The following is a 16,736-nucleotide window of genomic DNA, read 5'->3' on the forward strand; positions in this document are numbered from 1 at the left end:
ATGTGTTTTTTAATTGATTTTTTGTTATAATTTTGTGAATCAAAAAACCCTCTTAAATAGACAGTACTTGTGGCTTTTGAAATACCCTTCAAATATGATGTAAAGGGCTTTCGCTTTCCATGCAGAAAAGATTGTAAGTTAGTGCAAGTCGAAAGGGGAGGACACTCCCTTAGCCCATCTGTGATGGTTCCCCCTCAACTGTTAACAGCTTCCCCGGCATCGTAACTCTGATTGCTCCCAACCCTTTAAAAACTCTCGGCCAAAGTGGAGCAGAAAAAAGTTATGATTTAGAAATTAAAGTTTGCGGAGCAGCAGCAATTTTTTATTTCTAATAGTTTCATATGGGAAAGTTTCCGCCGTGGAGAGAAAGGGAAATTCTGGTAGTTTGGAGCTGCGTAAAGCTGCCGTAAAAAAGATGCTTGCTAATGACAAAAGTATAAAGATTGTCAGGTTGTTCGGGCTAATCCATATGGAATGCACTCGACGCAAAGCACAGGAACGCATAAAAGTTGCATACATGTTGGGAATCGAGAACTTTTCGGGCAGCAGGTGCAGCCGTTCTCCCATTGAAACTAAACAGGAACAATGTTGTTTAAAATTTAAGGGACTAATTTAAAAGGATAGTCGGAAAGGTGGGGGCAGCAAAGATGCAAACTTTCATTTAAAGATAATCATAAAAAAGCAGATGATAGAATTTAATGTCAATGTTACTGTGTTGTTAACTGATTGGAAAAAAGGTTACAATTGTAATCGAGTAAGTTAATTATAGAAGTCACAGAAAATACATTTTAAAACCACATTTTTATTACTCTTATTTACAAATCTGTTCGGAATTATTTCGTTTTCAAGTAACATTTAAATATTTACAATTCATCTAATTTACTGTCGCTATTCGTTGGCTGGCGTAAGTGTTTGCTTCTGTTGATTGAAAAATCCCATTAAATCGCCAGTTCTGGCTAAGCCCTCCTCGTAATAGCAGCGAAAGCCACTCAACATTAAAACAATTGTGAATGCATTTGGAGTCCATTTCAATGCCAAAATTAATATGCTCCCATAAACTACATGAATGGGGCGGACTGTGCACTATACATGCTCCACAATGATGCACTGAGAAAAATATTTTCATTCCTGATTTTCTTATAAGAAAGTATTTGAAAAAACTAAATACTTTAATGATCTGGGGGGAAACCCCATTGAACATTTTTTTTTTTTTGTATTATATTAAAATACTTTTTAATAGTAATATCAAACACAACAATCTATTAAAATGTGCTGATCTTATAGTAGTAATTTTCTCTGCGTGTGCGAAGAGAAGGAAAGAGCAGGATCCATCCAGCAACCGCAGGAGAATATTCCCCAGGTGAAAGTATGTGAAAGCATGCCATAAATCGCTCGCCTTGTTGTGGGGGAGTGTGTGTGCTTGTGTGTGTGTTGGGCAGTGTGATAGTGTTTGGGGGAAGTGGAAAGGGGGGCGTGGTGTTGAGGGGGTGGCACTGGTTCAGGCTTCAGGCGATTAGAATTGATGTGGGTTACTAAGCAAACATGAAAGGCTATTACGTTAAGCGTTGCGTTACGTTGTGTTATGGTATGTTACGTTGGAAGCGAAATAGTTTTCCACACTCCCTCGCTTCGCTTGAAAGTCTTTCCAGTTTTGGGTTCCCCTTTGTCGGGGCTTAATTAAATATTTTGCTAGATGACAGACTGACAGAAGTTAAGCTTGATTTTGCCTGAAAATGGGTTATTGATTGATGGGTATGTCTGGTGTCATAAGAATTTTTGGTTTGATTTAGGGTGATTTTTAATGTGTTTTAAACAAAGTTTGTCATTCATTGTAATATCACTTTTGATATTACAGTTTACTTGTAAGAAATATTTAAATATTTATTTTTAGAAATGAAAGCTGTTTTTATCAAAATATCTTATTGACTCATATCCCTACTTCTGATTAGTGTGATTCCATTGACCAAAATCCCTTAACCCAGCTCAGTCCACTCGTACCGGCCCCAAAAAATATTAATTACACATTATTAATTTGCCAGCTTTTGCGGACGTAGCGAGATGAACACGAAGGATATGAAAAATGATTTGTTTCCTCCTGTTCTGGCAAAGTGGTTCAGATATTATTTAAATGAATTGTTTTTAGCCGGCAACGATGGCGAAAAACAACAAACAACGTTGATAAAAACACTTTTTTCCCTGCATGCCATGGCGAAAAAAGTTCTCTTTCTGCGTGGGCGCACAAAATTCGATGGGTTACACCATCAGAGATTCGGAGGCAGCTCCTCCCCGCTGATCTGACCGGCGGCCTATCTCGATTATTGTTTAATACGCTGTCATTAATCAATTTGTTTGCCATTGTTTGGGGCCGTTTGTGTGTATATCTTTTGGCCGTTGTTGTTTGGCCAAATTAATTATGGCCCCAAACTCGGTTCTGGACTGATAAGCAACAGCAACAAGAACACCGAGCAGCGAACAAAACCAGTGCAGAATAGTGACAAATTTTTTTGGCCAGCATAATAAATGACTTTGTTTTTTGGCCTGTCCATTCGAAATAATTGATTATGCCATGCACAAAACTAGGTGAAAGAGGTGAAAGATGTGGAGCCATTTATTAGGAGAGGGGGCTTCAATGGAGGAGGTGGGATACAATCTTCAAGGTCATAATTGGAATACTTGTGTGGGGTAAAATTCAAAAATATTTACTTTATAGTCCCTTAAAATGCATATTAAAATATAAAATCGTTTGCCCTTTGTATTATTAGTTTCTTAGACCTAAAATAAAACTAATAAGTCTCATTTTTCAATCAAATGTCTCAGCCCAGGGCAATCCTCCTTCAGTGCAAACAAAGAAAAACGTTCAAGTATTAATATTGAATTCAACATTTATGACCTATGCACTTCATAGGTACAAAGAGCCGGTCAATGCATTTGCTTTGCATATTTTAAATGCAAATATTTACAGCAATTAAAACGATTTATTTGCGGAATGAATAGACGAATCCTGACAGACACAAATAATCGCACATGTGAACGGAACCTAACTCAATTAAATTCGCTTGCATTGAAGTGCATCAATTACCCGGAGAGTCCTTGAAAGAGCTTTGAGCTTTGCCAGATCCCATTCGATTTTTTGCCCAGCTCGTTTGATTTCATTTACCTCAAATGCACTTGATAAATGCAAATCAGTAGCGAGCAGAACTGAAACACCATAGAAATACTTGTGCATACCAAACCGATGGATACACACACTCTCGAGTATCTTTGAGGTTGCCGTGTGTTCGGGCCGAGATTTCTTTTGGCCATTTACAAATTGCTTAATGTCTGGCTGTAATAAATTATTTATGTTATTGCGGCGATGTCAATAAAGACATAAGTGCGCACAATCAAAAGCGAAACCCAAAGCGGATTGACATCGAGCGGGGGATCAAATTGCTCGGGGGAATCGGGCCGAGCAATTACTATATGCTATATGCTATGTGGTATCACAGCTGCAACAACAACAATGGGACCATAAAAGCGCAGCCCAAGTGCAGACCATAAAAAATTGGGAAAAACACAAAAGACCGAAAAAAAAATGTATCCCATTTGACACCGAAATCAAATTAACATACAAAACTTACATTCCACATTACAACCCAACAAACAGACGAAGCTTTTTGTAACCGAACAACAAACAATGGGGCAGGGGAAAAAATCTGAAAATCACAGTTGGATGTCGGAGACCTGTCATATAACACTTGTTGTTCGCCTCACTTGTTGGGCATTTTCTTGCCTGCATAGCCGAACACAAACCACAGAGATTGTTTGTTATTTGCTATTCCACATTTTCATTTTTGTTTAATTTTTTGTGTGCATTTTTTTGGCATTTACCAAATTCTTGTAGCTGTCGCGTGTAGCGACAAATTGGCATTGATGTGGGCAGTGGAGTGGGTGGGCGGGTCGGTGCTTCCAACAGGTGTCCGGATTACCTTGCATTAACCAACACTGTAGGCGCCTCGAGGCCTTTTCGGGACCTTTGCTGAACTTTATTGGTATATAATCAAAGGTTTATGCTCCCTAACAGCTTTTGTGAAGTTTTCGTGCAGAGACTTTACACCTTTAATTAACAGTTATTAAATATAATATTTTTTCTTTGCCAACATAAGTGCATTTTGATTACCTATTAAAGGAATATTTATTTATTTATTGTCAAGTTAAAAATGAATTTATATTTTTTTTATTTAAACCTAAATATTTAAAAAGGTTTGTAGTTAACTGGAAGTTGGTAAGATAAATATTTATTTTTATATTTTTCTCTCATTTTTTGTTAATGCTTTGTCTTTCCTATATTTTAATTAAAAAAATATTATTTTCAAATTAGGTATTTTTATTTAAATATAAAGGGGTTGAGTTTAGAAGCATGAGCATCGTGAAGTGGTGTGAATGCGTCATTTTCTAAGCTATTTGCTTGTGTGATCGGTGGAGTGCATCCCCCAAAAATGTGGCATTGAGTTGCAGTACAAAGCCACCGTATCGCAAGCCCCTTCAAGGACCTTCTCCAGTGCCACTCAAACTGTAATTAAAGCCAACGCTGCTCATCGACTCTTGAAGCCTTTGCAATCCGCTTGCTCAACAATGGGAGTTTAATGCTCGCCTGGGGCATTTTCAACGCATAATCATTTTTTGTGCCCGAACAGGGATAATAAATATGTCGCAGGCACTTGAGGCAGCCTCTCGCATTTGTGTCGCTGCACACGGAGGAAAACCAACCCCGTGCCACCCCGTTCCAGTCCCTTTTCGGTGCAGGTTCTTGAAACGTGTACGAGGCCTGCACTCTCAATTATGTCTTAATTCGTATCTAATGGATATTTTCTGTGTGAATTTTCATGATTAATCGCCGCCCGAGGGTGCAAGAGGGACAGTAGTCACACTGCAACAGAATTAGAAATCCTTCTACATTTGCCGAAAAACAAGTCCGTTAAATAAAAATAAAATTACTTTAAACTAAGTATGAATTGTGAGAAAAAATGTAAGAGATATTTTAAAATTATTTTTCTTCGATTTTGGCTACTGTTTAAATTTTTTTTTTTTTTTTTTAAAGAAGATTTATGTTTATACTTCCAACAATTTATTATGTTTAGTTATAATGTTAGCTTTAAAGTATTCTTCCAAATTATTTTTTTAGTTAAGGAAAAAAAAAAAAACTAGCTACATAATATATTGCTAGACTAAATTACAGGACCCAACAGATTATTTTTCTGAGTGTATCCAAGGGGGTGGTTCGCCGACTGCAGTTGTTCACACATGTTCACAAAAAGAGTGCAAATATTGGGGGTGGTGGGGCGGACAATGGAAATGCGAGCAATAACTTAACTCCACCGAAGGTTTCCAACTTTCTTTCCCCCTCGATTTTCTTTTTTGAAAATTTGCAAGGCGTTGGTTTGGGTTGGGTGAAATTTGCAATTGCTGGGGTGTGGCAGTTCGGCATTAACGGCATATGCACCGTGTGTGTGTGTGTTCTTACGTTTGTGTGCGTAGACGGCGACGTGTTGCAACTTCCGGTGACGTCGACGTAGTCGCAAAAAGTGATTACGCGGCATTTGTGGCAGCAGCAAACCGGCGACGGTTTTTGCAAACATTTCCAAGAATGCAACCGCATTTTCCCCCTCACCCACCCCGAAACACCACCCACTTTTTCGTTGGTAAACAAAAAGCATCTGAAATGCAATTCTCACTTCTACGGCACACGGGCGCCATCTAGCCGCATTTAGGCGAACTACAACGGAGATTGAGATAATGAGAGCGTTTTCCCGAGAGAGAAAATTGGTGGAAAAACCATCTAGCTTGCATTTTTATCTACGAGAGAGCAGAGAGAGAGATAGAGACCGGCTCTCTCCACGATTTTCCTCTCTGTTTATCTTTCACTGCTGCATTTGCATTATTTTTCGGCTTTGTTGTTGCTACTGCTGCGACCGCTCCCAAAAAATCAGATTTCCATGTCGTTGTTGTTGGTTGGTTTTTTATTTATTTATTTTACTTAGCATCGAATCTGATAAGAATGTTATGTGTGCTGGGCGAGCAATGAACTTATTGGAGAGACTGTGGGCAGTTCTAATTGGGACGGGTCAATGCCGGCTAATTAGCTGTGGGCGGCGGAAGTACGACATCTTATTGGATTGAACGTGGGGAGATAGGACTAATGGAAATTCTAAGATTTCCTTTTGTTTAAGAATTGATAAGAGATTTAAAATGTTTCTCAGTATTTTGTAGGTATTGTTTTTTTTTGAAGATTTTTAGATGAACAAATTATTTTATTTATTTAAAATTTCTTTACTGCTATATTGTTTTTAATAGCTGTCATTATCTAAAATGTTAGATTATTGTGCCCAATTTATTAATGCGGATACTAAACATTTTTATTTTGGGCATACCGCAACATACCTAGTCGTAGTAAAAATTACTCATACGACACATAAGCCAGTTTAAATTTGGTTAAAAAATAGATTTATTCCGTTCCTAACTTGGTATATTATTGGACCCGCTAGATTAAGATTCAAGCTAGGGAGCAAAGATATGTGAGCAAAGGCAACAGTGCGTATGAGCAATATTCTTAAAAGTCATTTCTAAATCTTAAAAAAATTATCTAAAATTATTTTAAATTTTTCTAGCCGACTTCTTTAATAAAAGTTAAAAAAATGCAGCCTAGTTGATAATTCTTTTCAGTTCTCTTAAAGAGTATATCCTTACATTATCCTAGAAGGTATGTCCCTATTTGAGCTTCCCAACCCATTAGCACACCTGTGCGCCCTATGCGGCAGCCACACACTATTGTCAAATTGCTTTGGCACACAAAGTGAAAAAAACCGCATTCAACGCCCACGGGTCTCATTTGTGGGCGAGCATTTCAGTTAGCCGGGACTCGAACCAACGAGTCGCAACTTATCTGACTCAATGAGAATCCAATTTGAGTCCATGTTAGCTCAGATAACTTGGAAAACTCTCCCGTTATCTGGGATCTCTCTGGGGTTTGGTGTTCTCTGGCGAGAGAATTGCACATGGTTTTTGCCAAAAAAGCCGAAGAGTCTGCTCGTGTCTCGGCTCACGGCGGCAGTCTCGTGGATTTGCTCTCCGCTCTCGTTTTCAGAGTACTGTTAGCCCTCGTCGGCCATTAACAGCGGCGGAGAGCGGACGATTTTGAAGTTCGTGGCGCACACAGATACAATACAGGCAGCACAGAGTATCTGTGAGGAGAAATATCGCTCTCCGACATTCGTTTTTCTGAAATTCACTTGGCAATACAGGCGCAAAGCCCAGTTCGCTTAAAAACGTGAACGTGTCCATACACGAGCGCACCGTTATTTCCTATAGCAGATTCGCAGGCAGCAGATTCGCGCGTGGAAATTCTCACCCTCTCTCCCTCCGGCGACGTGTTGTTGTTCTTGTGCGGGCAACTCGCCTTTTTTGGGGGCGGGGCACGCGGGTCATCGCAAATCGCAAATAGCAAAATCGTTAATCGTCATCGGCGAAACGTGTGTGCAGAATTAATGAAATACTCGCGCCGCTTCATCAATGAAAATAAAATAGAGAAGACTGCACGCCAAATAGTATCTCAAAGATTGCTTCGTAGCTGTGCATTCGGTTCACGTTGTGTTTAGGCCAACATTTTTGTTTGACAACCAGTGCGTGGTAACAACGAAGAAGCCCCGAATTGCCAATTTAATCGCGGTAAGTCTTCCAATTTGGTGCCTAATTCTTTGATGTTGATTTGTTACTAAGATTAGCATTAATATTGATTATTCTAAGCAAGCTAATTAGTTTATCTTATTAGTTTGTTGATTTTTGGTGCTTTTTTGTTTTTGGTATTTTAAGACTTAACTTATTCTAAGCGATCCCAACATTTAAGCATAAAATATTTTTGGCATTACCCAGAATAATGATCAAAATGTGTATTTGATAAACAGAAAAATATTCTTTTATTTTTCAATTTAACTGAATTGAAAATTATTTGTAATCCATACATTTTGTTTATTATGCAAAATATTTTAAAAAAATATAGTTTTTAGTACGACCATTGGAAAGAGTTTTCCTATGAAATTTAGATAATTTTCCCAAAAAAAGATTTTATTTCCTTAGATAATGCAGTTTTATATACTCCAGAGAGAGTAAGTTTAAAGACCTGAAATTGCCTTGACAGCAGCATGACATTCTTTTTTCCTCGTCTGTTGTCTCATGTTCGATCGATAAGTTTTATGAGTTTTCGTTGTGAAATTTTGAAATCATTAATTATGTCTCGGGCCGCAGACTCGGTCGGAGTTTCCGTCCCAGTCCCAAGTCGTCTCTTTTTGGGGTTTCTGTCTGGGGAACAGGTTTCGTTAGAGCGAAAAACTTCAAGAACTTTTGAGGTTTGTGCGATTCCGAGAACTTGTTAGGTGCTGCCTGGACTCGTGTTTGTTCGCCCCTCTTTATGGAGATGTGAATCTTTATGAATGAACGAGGTGAGGCTCCGTTCGGAGGCTTAGGCGGTCCAAATGTCTGGTGTTGTGGGCCTTTCTCGTTGACACTTTTGAGGAATGTCAACTAGGCTCGTCTAGATGGCCAACTGGGAATGGGTTAGACGTGAGCTGGCATACGCCTAAAGATGCCGGGATGTTCCAAAGTTCGAAGAATCTTAAATGGGTATAAAATTTGAGGGAAGAATCGGGAGGGAATTTCCATTGAAAGAACAGAAGGAGTTTTTTATAGGCTTTCATTGCTTCTAACATGTTATAAAAAAAATTCTTGTCGAAAACTATATTGTTTAAGATACTTAAGAATCATATTATAATATAAAATTTTTTTTTTTTTTGTGAAAACGGAATATTTATATTTTGATTCTGAAACTGATGGAGATTATTATATTCCACGAAAGTTATTATCACAGTGATGCTTATCTTTCTGTTGCTCCCCTCCACCACTGACCTTTATTATCTCCTCTGAGAATTACCTCGAAACGAAATCTTTAAGAAAAGCCCCCTCATTAAAGCTCGCAGCTTCTGTTGTTATCAGGCCCACGAATCGCCACCGAAAACGCCAAGGCCAAAGCGGGGAACTTCCAACCTGCATTAGCTAAGCAGACATCTGAGCAGCACTGAGCCAGAAAACTTTTTAATTACCAACAGGAAAAAACATTTAAGATAACAGGCAGGTAAGATGGGGGCAGGTGCGGTGGGCCGGCCGCTTTTTTACATAAATTGAAAATATAGCAACTTTTTAGGCACGAGACTTATCTGCTTCAGATGTGTCTGCGAAGAGTCCGAGCCGAAATCGAACCTTTTTCTTCTCTCTCACTGACCCAAAAGTATTTATGGCTTTCGTAAATAAGAAAACCAAGGGAAAGAAGCAGCAGCAGCTTTTAGCCATCTCAGAGCTACAAATTTTACGGCTTAAATATTTTTTAGCCATTAGATAAACAAACAGAAGGGGCAGGGAGATAGGAGAAGGAAAGAAACGTAACGAAAATATCTTTCAAGTACAATGTTAGGTAAATATAAACAAAACTTTACGTCTTCAGGTCCCCACACTTCTTTTTACAACCTTCCGGCGATGCTGCACTTCGCTGTTGTTTTGGTTCTTCTTTTTCAGCTACTTAAAGCTTTTAGAGCGGCAGCAAGATGTAATATAAATTACATTAGCTAAGTGCCAGGCGGCAATTAAAAACAAAAAATACTCGTGAAGTTTTCCTCCTCCTGCTCTGCTGCTCCGCCGTTCTGTTGTTGATAATGTTGTTAATGATGTTGCGGCAGCATCTTCAGCAGCCCCAGTCCCATTCCCATCCGCATCATCATCATCATCAGTGGCATCATCATTAGGAACATCATTGCCGCCATTAGCAGCATCATTAGAACGTCAACTTAATCAAGGTTAAAAAGCATGTGGCGTGCCTGCCCCAAAAATCGGGGAAAACTCGAGAGATGCGGGAGATGCTATCTCCCTCTCGGTGGGGTATATATATATCTTCGATTTCGACCCGCTCGATGCTGTAATTATTGACGCCGACGATGTCTTCCACGATAGACATAAACAAAAACATATTGCGATGGCTGAAATTCGGTAAGAATTTTCCGTTTAATGCGATTAGGAAAAGTTATGCAAGGATTGGGCAAATTATGTTGGCTAATATTGGATAATATTTTCGGAAGCTTTGTGCGATGAGGTAATTGTAATGGAGTACATAAAAAGCAAGCTAATTGGACAGAGAATAATGAAGAGTGAAAATATTGATTGATGAACGAAGTATTTGTGTGTTGAAAAATTCATGATTCTGATAAACGATGTTTAATTTGTATTAAATGGTGGTCAATGTAATTAGTATATTTTGTATCACCAGTATAATCTACCACAAATAAATCCAAAAAACTTTAAAATCTCAATAATCTTTGTTTAATTAATGTTATCATATCTGTAAGCAACCATCAGAATTTGTATAACCCCTGTTTGTTTTCAACCACCAAACACAAACATTTTATCTCCCAACCCTATCATCTGGCAAAAAAACATTTTGCTGCCTTGACATTTATTATGCCAAGCAAATACTTGAAACTCTAATAACCCCAGCAGGAAAATCACCCCAAATTACAGGCCCGAAAATAAGTTCCTACGAATGACCACCATTAGGCTTAAAATCAAAACATTTTACAACAGCAATTATGTGATTTTTTTCGAGCGATCAGAGCCAAAGTCAAAGCAATTTCTATTTTAATAACCAGACCCAAGGCAGGTCCATTAAAAATAAATATCTCTATATTTTGCAATTAAATCAACAACAAACTGCAAATGAACCGAATCGAATTCGAGAGAACCTGCTCCATTATATGGGCATTATCTGCCTGCCCATAACTATCGGCTCAATCATAAATTTAATTAGCATAATTGACTCTGTGAACGGATGTTCTTTTTCGATTTGTGGCTTCAAAATTTCGCTCACGTACTTGCAATTAAAAATGGGCTGGCAGCCTTTGGTGGCCATATGCCCGGGTTCTCTTCCCATTCCCCGAAATAAATTCAAGATCAGGTGTGGGAAATGCGAGGAGAAAGGTGTGAGAATCCACTGGCAACAGCTGGTGGAACGTGCCATTGACACTTTCGTGAGAGAGCGAGAGAGTTCATAAATAATCCCATTACTTGTCTTTCGATTTGCCTAAAATCAAAATAAACTTGCCTCATTTTTACGTAGTTCTGAAATGTTCTCTATTCGTTCATGTTTATATTTGGCCTACCCTCGGTTGATGAACCACATAAACAGAATTCCATTTTCCATTTTCACTTCCTCTGGCCCAGTGATATTCTATGCGTCATTTGGCAAATGAGTTGAGTCGCCGGCTATCTGGTGTTTACCTTTGGGCGATAAGGCGCCAACTCGATAAGATAAGGGGCCACTCTGGATCTATGCCTCGATAGGGTGTGACTTGGCTTCGATTTCTGATTTTCCACACAAAGTAATTCGCTGCATTCATGCTGTTGTGCAAGCCGCTGCTGCCATGGAAATGGAACGGCTCTGGGGGAGTTGTGGAACTAATGGACTGTTTACTTATTTATGGGCCCTGAATGTTGGTCAATATTTGTGGTTTCCCTTGGTGTCGAGGGGCCAAAAGGGAACAAAGGCAGCTCACTGAGAGGAGCTGAATGAAAAGACGCCAAAGCTTACTTACCGTTCTTGATGGTCGCTTCTGGGGGTTGGGGTACATAATGTGGAAATAATTTATAGATAGGATAAGCCTACAGAGAAAAAATTAGTTGATTGACAGTTCTTCCTATGAAGTGAGCTGATGATTCAAGCATTACTATATATTTTCTATTGTGAAAGCAGCAATTTCATAATAATATTATAAATATTGTTAGTAAAAGAATATTCAAACGTTAAATTATTTCGAAAAGTATATTCCTATTTTTATAGTCCAAAAGTTTAAACATTTTAGTAGGACAAATAAACATATTTTCCACAGTACAGTTTAGTACCCCGAAATAAGCTTCCATAACTGATTAATGAACTCATTGCTCAAAAGATAATCGTTCAGCTAATTTCGCATTAACTAAACTCACATGTTTTTTTTTAAATTTTCATGGCCAGAGAGCCAAGTTCCGCCAGAAACATCTGCGCCAAGTGTCAAAATGTAAACAGAAAAATACACATATGACGACTCGCACAAGAGCAACAGCAAAAATCCATTAATATAATGCGGAACCATTTAATAGCCCCAAAAAACTAGCATGACGACAAACCGAACATGATCCATAAAATTAAGATCGGGCGGGCCAGAAGCGAGCAATTTACGACAAATATGCAAAATTTTAAAGTTAGAAGGCAAGAGATACGACGAACCAATAGATGGATGGATGGATAGATTGTGTTGTGGCCGCAGTGGAGACGCCCACAAAAAAGTCTGGGCATAAATAAGAGCAAACGTCACATGAAATGTGAGGCAGAGCTGGGAAATAAATATGAAAATGGGCTGACAACAACAAATTTATATATATTTACATTTGTTTTGTGTGGTGCTCTTTTAAATTTATGGGTTTATTGATACTCTCGGGGGCGGCGGGAGTCCGAAATTTGCTTTATCAGCATGTCAGATGGCGAGCAAGAAAGCCCCAACCGCAATCTGTAAAAATGTTCTCAACGAAATGATTTAGCTTTTTATCTGAATCTCTGTTTGCCCTGTGTCGTCTCTCTCCTATTTTCATTGTGCTTTGGCTCGGTGTTTTGAACAATTCTGCCTAGTCGAGCAAAAATATGTCAAAACAAATTGGTTGAAATGGGGCTGCAAGGTGAGGAATGGGTGCTAGAAAATATATGTGATAATGAAAACTCATGTATTTTCGCTTCTGTGTTTCTAGAAATGTGCAATGCAGAAGTATGCCAGAATTATACTATCGTTTATCTAATAGCGTTTTTAATACAAGTGGCAATTTGATCTGAATTTCATTCCTGCCTTTTGACACGCCCAACTTTTAGTTCAACGAACTCTGGCCTGCTTTCTTGGAAAATCACCGAAACCTTCACCTGCTCAAGCACTAGCACTTCGGAGTAATTCCTCGGTTCGCACCATTTAGTGGCCATTTGATTTTGCATATCAATTAACGAGATTGAGCTGCCTCGGGGGCAGTATTTTCGGTCTGTTCGGTTAATCAGAGTCGATGGCAGCGATACAACGATTAATTAAAGTCTCAAGTCTCTGAATGGCTCGTTTAGGGTTTCGACCTTGCTGAAGCCTAGACAAAAAGATCATTAGTTAGAGCATCAAATAAAACTGTTTGATTACCCATAATTATAGCTTACCGAAAGTGGGGGCAACAACAAAAAAAAAACGGTGGTGGTAAACATTTTGTCGCCTTCGGATTTGATGCCTTCATTAGGGGGCAGAATAGAATACATCGCCTGATTATGTTGATGCCAGGCGGTGTGCCACACGGCGTATGCATAATCGTATAATTAATTGCCATAAATGTTAATTGCGCATACGCCACGTTGCGAGAATTTATCCTTTTAATAAAAGGGTTCCCACGCTCACATTTCCCCCGTCTGTGTGTCCTTTGTCCCGAAAGTTTTTGCCAGTTAATTAAGCAAGTATTTTCCGGTTCTTTTCGTGTTTACCCAGTTAATTTCTGTTAAGTTTTGTTGACATGTTCGTTGTTTACCCATAAGCTAGTTTGCTAGCTGCGACAAATTAAGTTGCTTCGTGTTAAAGTTTCTTTGGTTAAAGTTGGCTCTGAAAAGTTGAACAACTTATTGGATTAGTCAGGTGTTTGAAGGGGAATTAATGGGATTATTAGAAAGTTAAGAGAAAACTAACTAACCAAAAAAAGTGGGGCCTATAGTTGTGTAGAATTTAAAGAACAGAGTAAATAATTTTTTGTAATATTTTTAAAGAATGAAACTTAAGCACATTAATATTAAGCACCCTATTTGTACATAATTTGCATATAGTCAGTGATCCAAGTTTTCAACTTTACACTTCCTCAATATAACTTTGAATTTCATAATTTTATGAATTAAACTTTCGTACCAGGAAGCAATTTCTGAAAATACCCGCACATCAATTTGAAGTCTTGTCTGTGAGCTTTGACTATTGCATTGATTGCTTGTTGCTGTTGGCTTAACCCAAATAATTTTCGAGTCAAGCAAACAGAAAATCAACAAACAAACAAACAAACATTCAGACCCAAGCCAAACAAACAAAATGAACAACAAATCAGCAAAAACTCGAATGTAAGTAAAATCAATAATAGGTTTGTGTGCGAGAGGGGTGACGCCTCCTTTTCTATATATTTCCCCCCAGCCCTAACTATCTTTATCTATCGGGGGTCTCTGGATTGTGGAACCCTTTAAACCGAGAGAGAGTGAAATTTTTTCCAATCCGAAGCCCGAACTGTTTGCTTTTAATCAAGTTTCACAACATTTATCTAATGTGTGCTCAAGTCCGGCTAATTAATGGGTTAGGGCGGTCTGTATAGTTCATTTGAATATTTAACGATTGTCGGGCAGTGGTCTCCCAGGGGGCGTGGTCGCTCGGGGGGCGCCACCTGTCCGGCAAAATTATTAATCAATTATGCAAAGTTCTCTGGGGTAAACTCCGAATCCGGCGCGGAACTTCAGCTGCTGAGATATTCGAGATTCCTCCGACTCACCTTGACTGACAGAGGAGAAACACAACAGCACTATGAAGTCATTAGTTGGGCCAAGATTCAGACTGCGAGCATTTGAATGGCATTTTGCAAAACAAGTTTCGCTTTGTGTGCTGGAACGAGCAATCAACACGTAAATGTGAAGCGTAACAAAATGCTTAAAAAAAGTAAATAAATAAATATAAATATGTGAGAAGAAAAAACGAAAAGTTAAATGCAAATGCGACTGGCGCTTTTTTTCGCTAGAAGGTTGTGAGAGAATTTGAATGATGTAATTCGTGGATGGGTGAGCTCAACTTGTGAGGTGACTTAAGTTAGTTAGACTGGTTTTTCTAACAGTTATATTGCCACTTTACTTGACACCTCATTTCAAAATAATGAAATAAATTTCCACAATTAATTTTAATTTCTTTTTTATAATGGACTTAACTCAATTTTAATACCAAGTAAATAATTTAGTAAATAGATCAGACAGACCAATTTTATTTTCCATTGCTAAGACATTTCTCTCCCTGTACTTAAACTCCGCAATAAAGCCAATTAAAGCTGAAGCCAATGGCGAACTTTAAGTGTCTCTGAAGTCAAGCATAAATGTGCTAAAAGGTTAGAGTTCGGGCAGGAAATCGGTAGGAGCTAGAAGGAGTGAGATACGCACACACACTGCGCCATATGAAATAAAATGCTAAAATTATTCATTTTGCAAATAAGCAGAGTAAATATTTAATTAACAACTCAGCAGGCAAACAAAAGGGCGACACACGACGAGGGGGAATGTCTGTCGGTTTTGCGACGCGGGTCTAAGGTTTCCTCCGCGCCGAGGGTAATATAATATTTATTTATATGCCGCACAGCCAAAGTCACCTACAAAACGAGACGACAACGACGATGACGACGCCCTAGAAATTGCCGCAAATTTTATGTTTCTGTTTCATTCCGGAATACGGACTCCCTGTCTCTGTCTACGGGTGTGAGTCAATGACATGTACGAAAAAAACTAACTTCCTCATGGGTTCTCAGGGGCTAAGGTGTGCGACATAAACCATAGTCTATTAGGTATTGTTTGTATTTAAGGGAATACAAATATTATAAATGGGAAATTCATATTTAATCTTATAAATAATTACTATATTCAGACGATTATTTCCAAAATTCTTAAAAAAATTTCAATTTAATCTAAAAAATATTTTACACAACAAAAAAGTCTTTTCCAACATTTATATTTCAAAATATATTTCGCGTACCTTTTGGTTTGCTTGTGCGTGCCTGGCTGTGCAGGGCATTATTAAACATTGTATCGCTTGAAGTCAGATTTCATTTGGCGCGTCTAACTAACTGAAGGAACCCAGACACAGGGACTAAATAGCTTACTACCGCCCCAACCTGAACTAATTAAATTAGTTTAGTCTGCAGAAAAAGGTTTTTCTAGTGGCGGCAGTTGTTGGTCGGCCTTTAATTGCTTTTGCGATGAATCTTTAAAGCTGAACTCGGTCGATAGGGGAAACTAAGAAAATGAAGCAATTAATGGAAAATTTGTTTATGGTTTCAGAGGGCTCTGTTCTGGTCCTCACATAAGTAACACATAAGGAAAAACCCGACAGGAAAAGTGTTGGGCTTTCGTCATTGTTTCAATGTTTTATGAGGCCTCGTAAAAGGACGGAAAATACTCTTATTGCTTTCGGGGTTTGTGCTTTTTTCTCCTTTTGCTTCCTTGAGGATTGGGCTAGCTATTAAAATGTCATCATGCAGCGGGCCGGATGGAAAAGTGGGAGTTCTCTATAGACCAAGTGAACCGTGAGCACGATAAGTCAGCGCACGCTATTCCTGGGCCTCCCAGGCGCCCGTTTTTATCGACTGGGAAGGAGCGATTCCTGGGCGTATTTATTATTTAACACCTAGAAACCTAAGCGGGAAATGGCTATAAAATCGTTGACCTTTTTTTTCTCCGCTCATCATACTTTTCTCTTTTTTGGCACACGCATCGGGTAACTCATGCAAAAGTTTCCCAGCCCATCTTGGGTGGTCCAAAAGTCGTCGGTTTTACGACCTCGACGGTACTCCAGTTCCTTTTACGAGTCAACAAAACACACACAACATAG

General features: G+C 38.7%; 1 protein-coding gene and 1 long non-coding RNA gene across 4 annotated transcripts in view; one reads left to right on the plus strand and one right to left on the minus strand.

The window, feature by feature from the left end:
* Window positions 1–7,284: 7,284 nt before the first annotated feature.
* caps (capricious) overlaps window positions 7,285–16,736 on the plus strand; it is a 52,789-nt gene continuing 43,337 nt past the window's right edge. Inside the window, exon 1 of the mRNA XM_070215746.1 lies at window positions 7,285–7,704. The gene's annotated coding sequence lies outside the window, so the exon portion shown is untranslated. The remainder of the gene's footprint in view (window positions 7,705–16,736) is intronic.
* On the minus strand, window positions 11,921–15,993 carry LOC138913158 (uncharacterized). Of its 3 annotated transcripts, XR_011418798.1 has the most exons (5): window positions 15,882–15,984; window positions 14,644–14,753; window positions 13,295–13,724; window positions 12,497–13,227; window positions 11,923–12,443 (listed from the first exon to the last, which is right to left on the minus strand). It is a non-coding gene; the product is annotated as an uncharacterized lncRNA (long non-coding RNA). The 3 variants fall into 3 exon arrangements; XR_011418797.1 differs by having other exon boundaries at window positions 11,922–13,227; XR_011418799.1 differs by lacking the exon at window positions 14,644–14,753 and having other exon boundaries at window positions 11,921–13,227; window positions 15,882–15,993.

This window comes from Drosophila takahashii, chromosome 3L, assembly GCF_030179915.1.
Source record: "Drosophila takahashii strain IR98-3 E-12201 chromosome 3L, DtakHiC1v2, whole genome shotgun sequence".
Classification (NCBI taxonomy): Eukaryota; Metazoa; Arthropoda; class Insecta; order Diptera; family Drosophilidae; genus Drosophila; species Drosophila takahashii.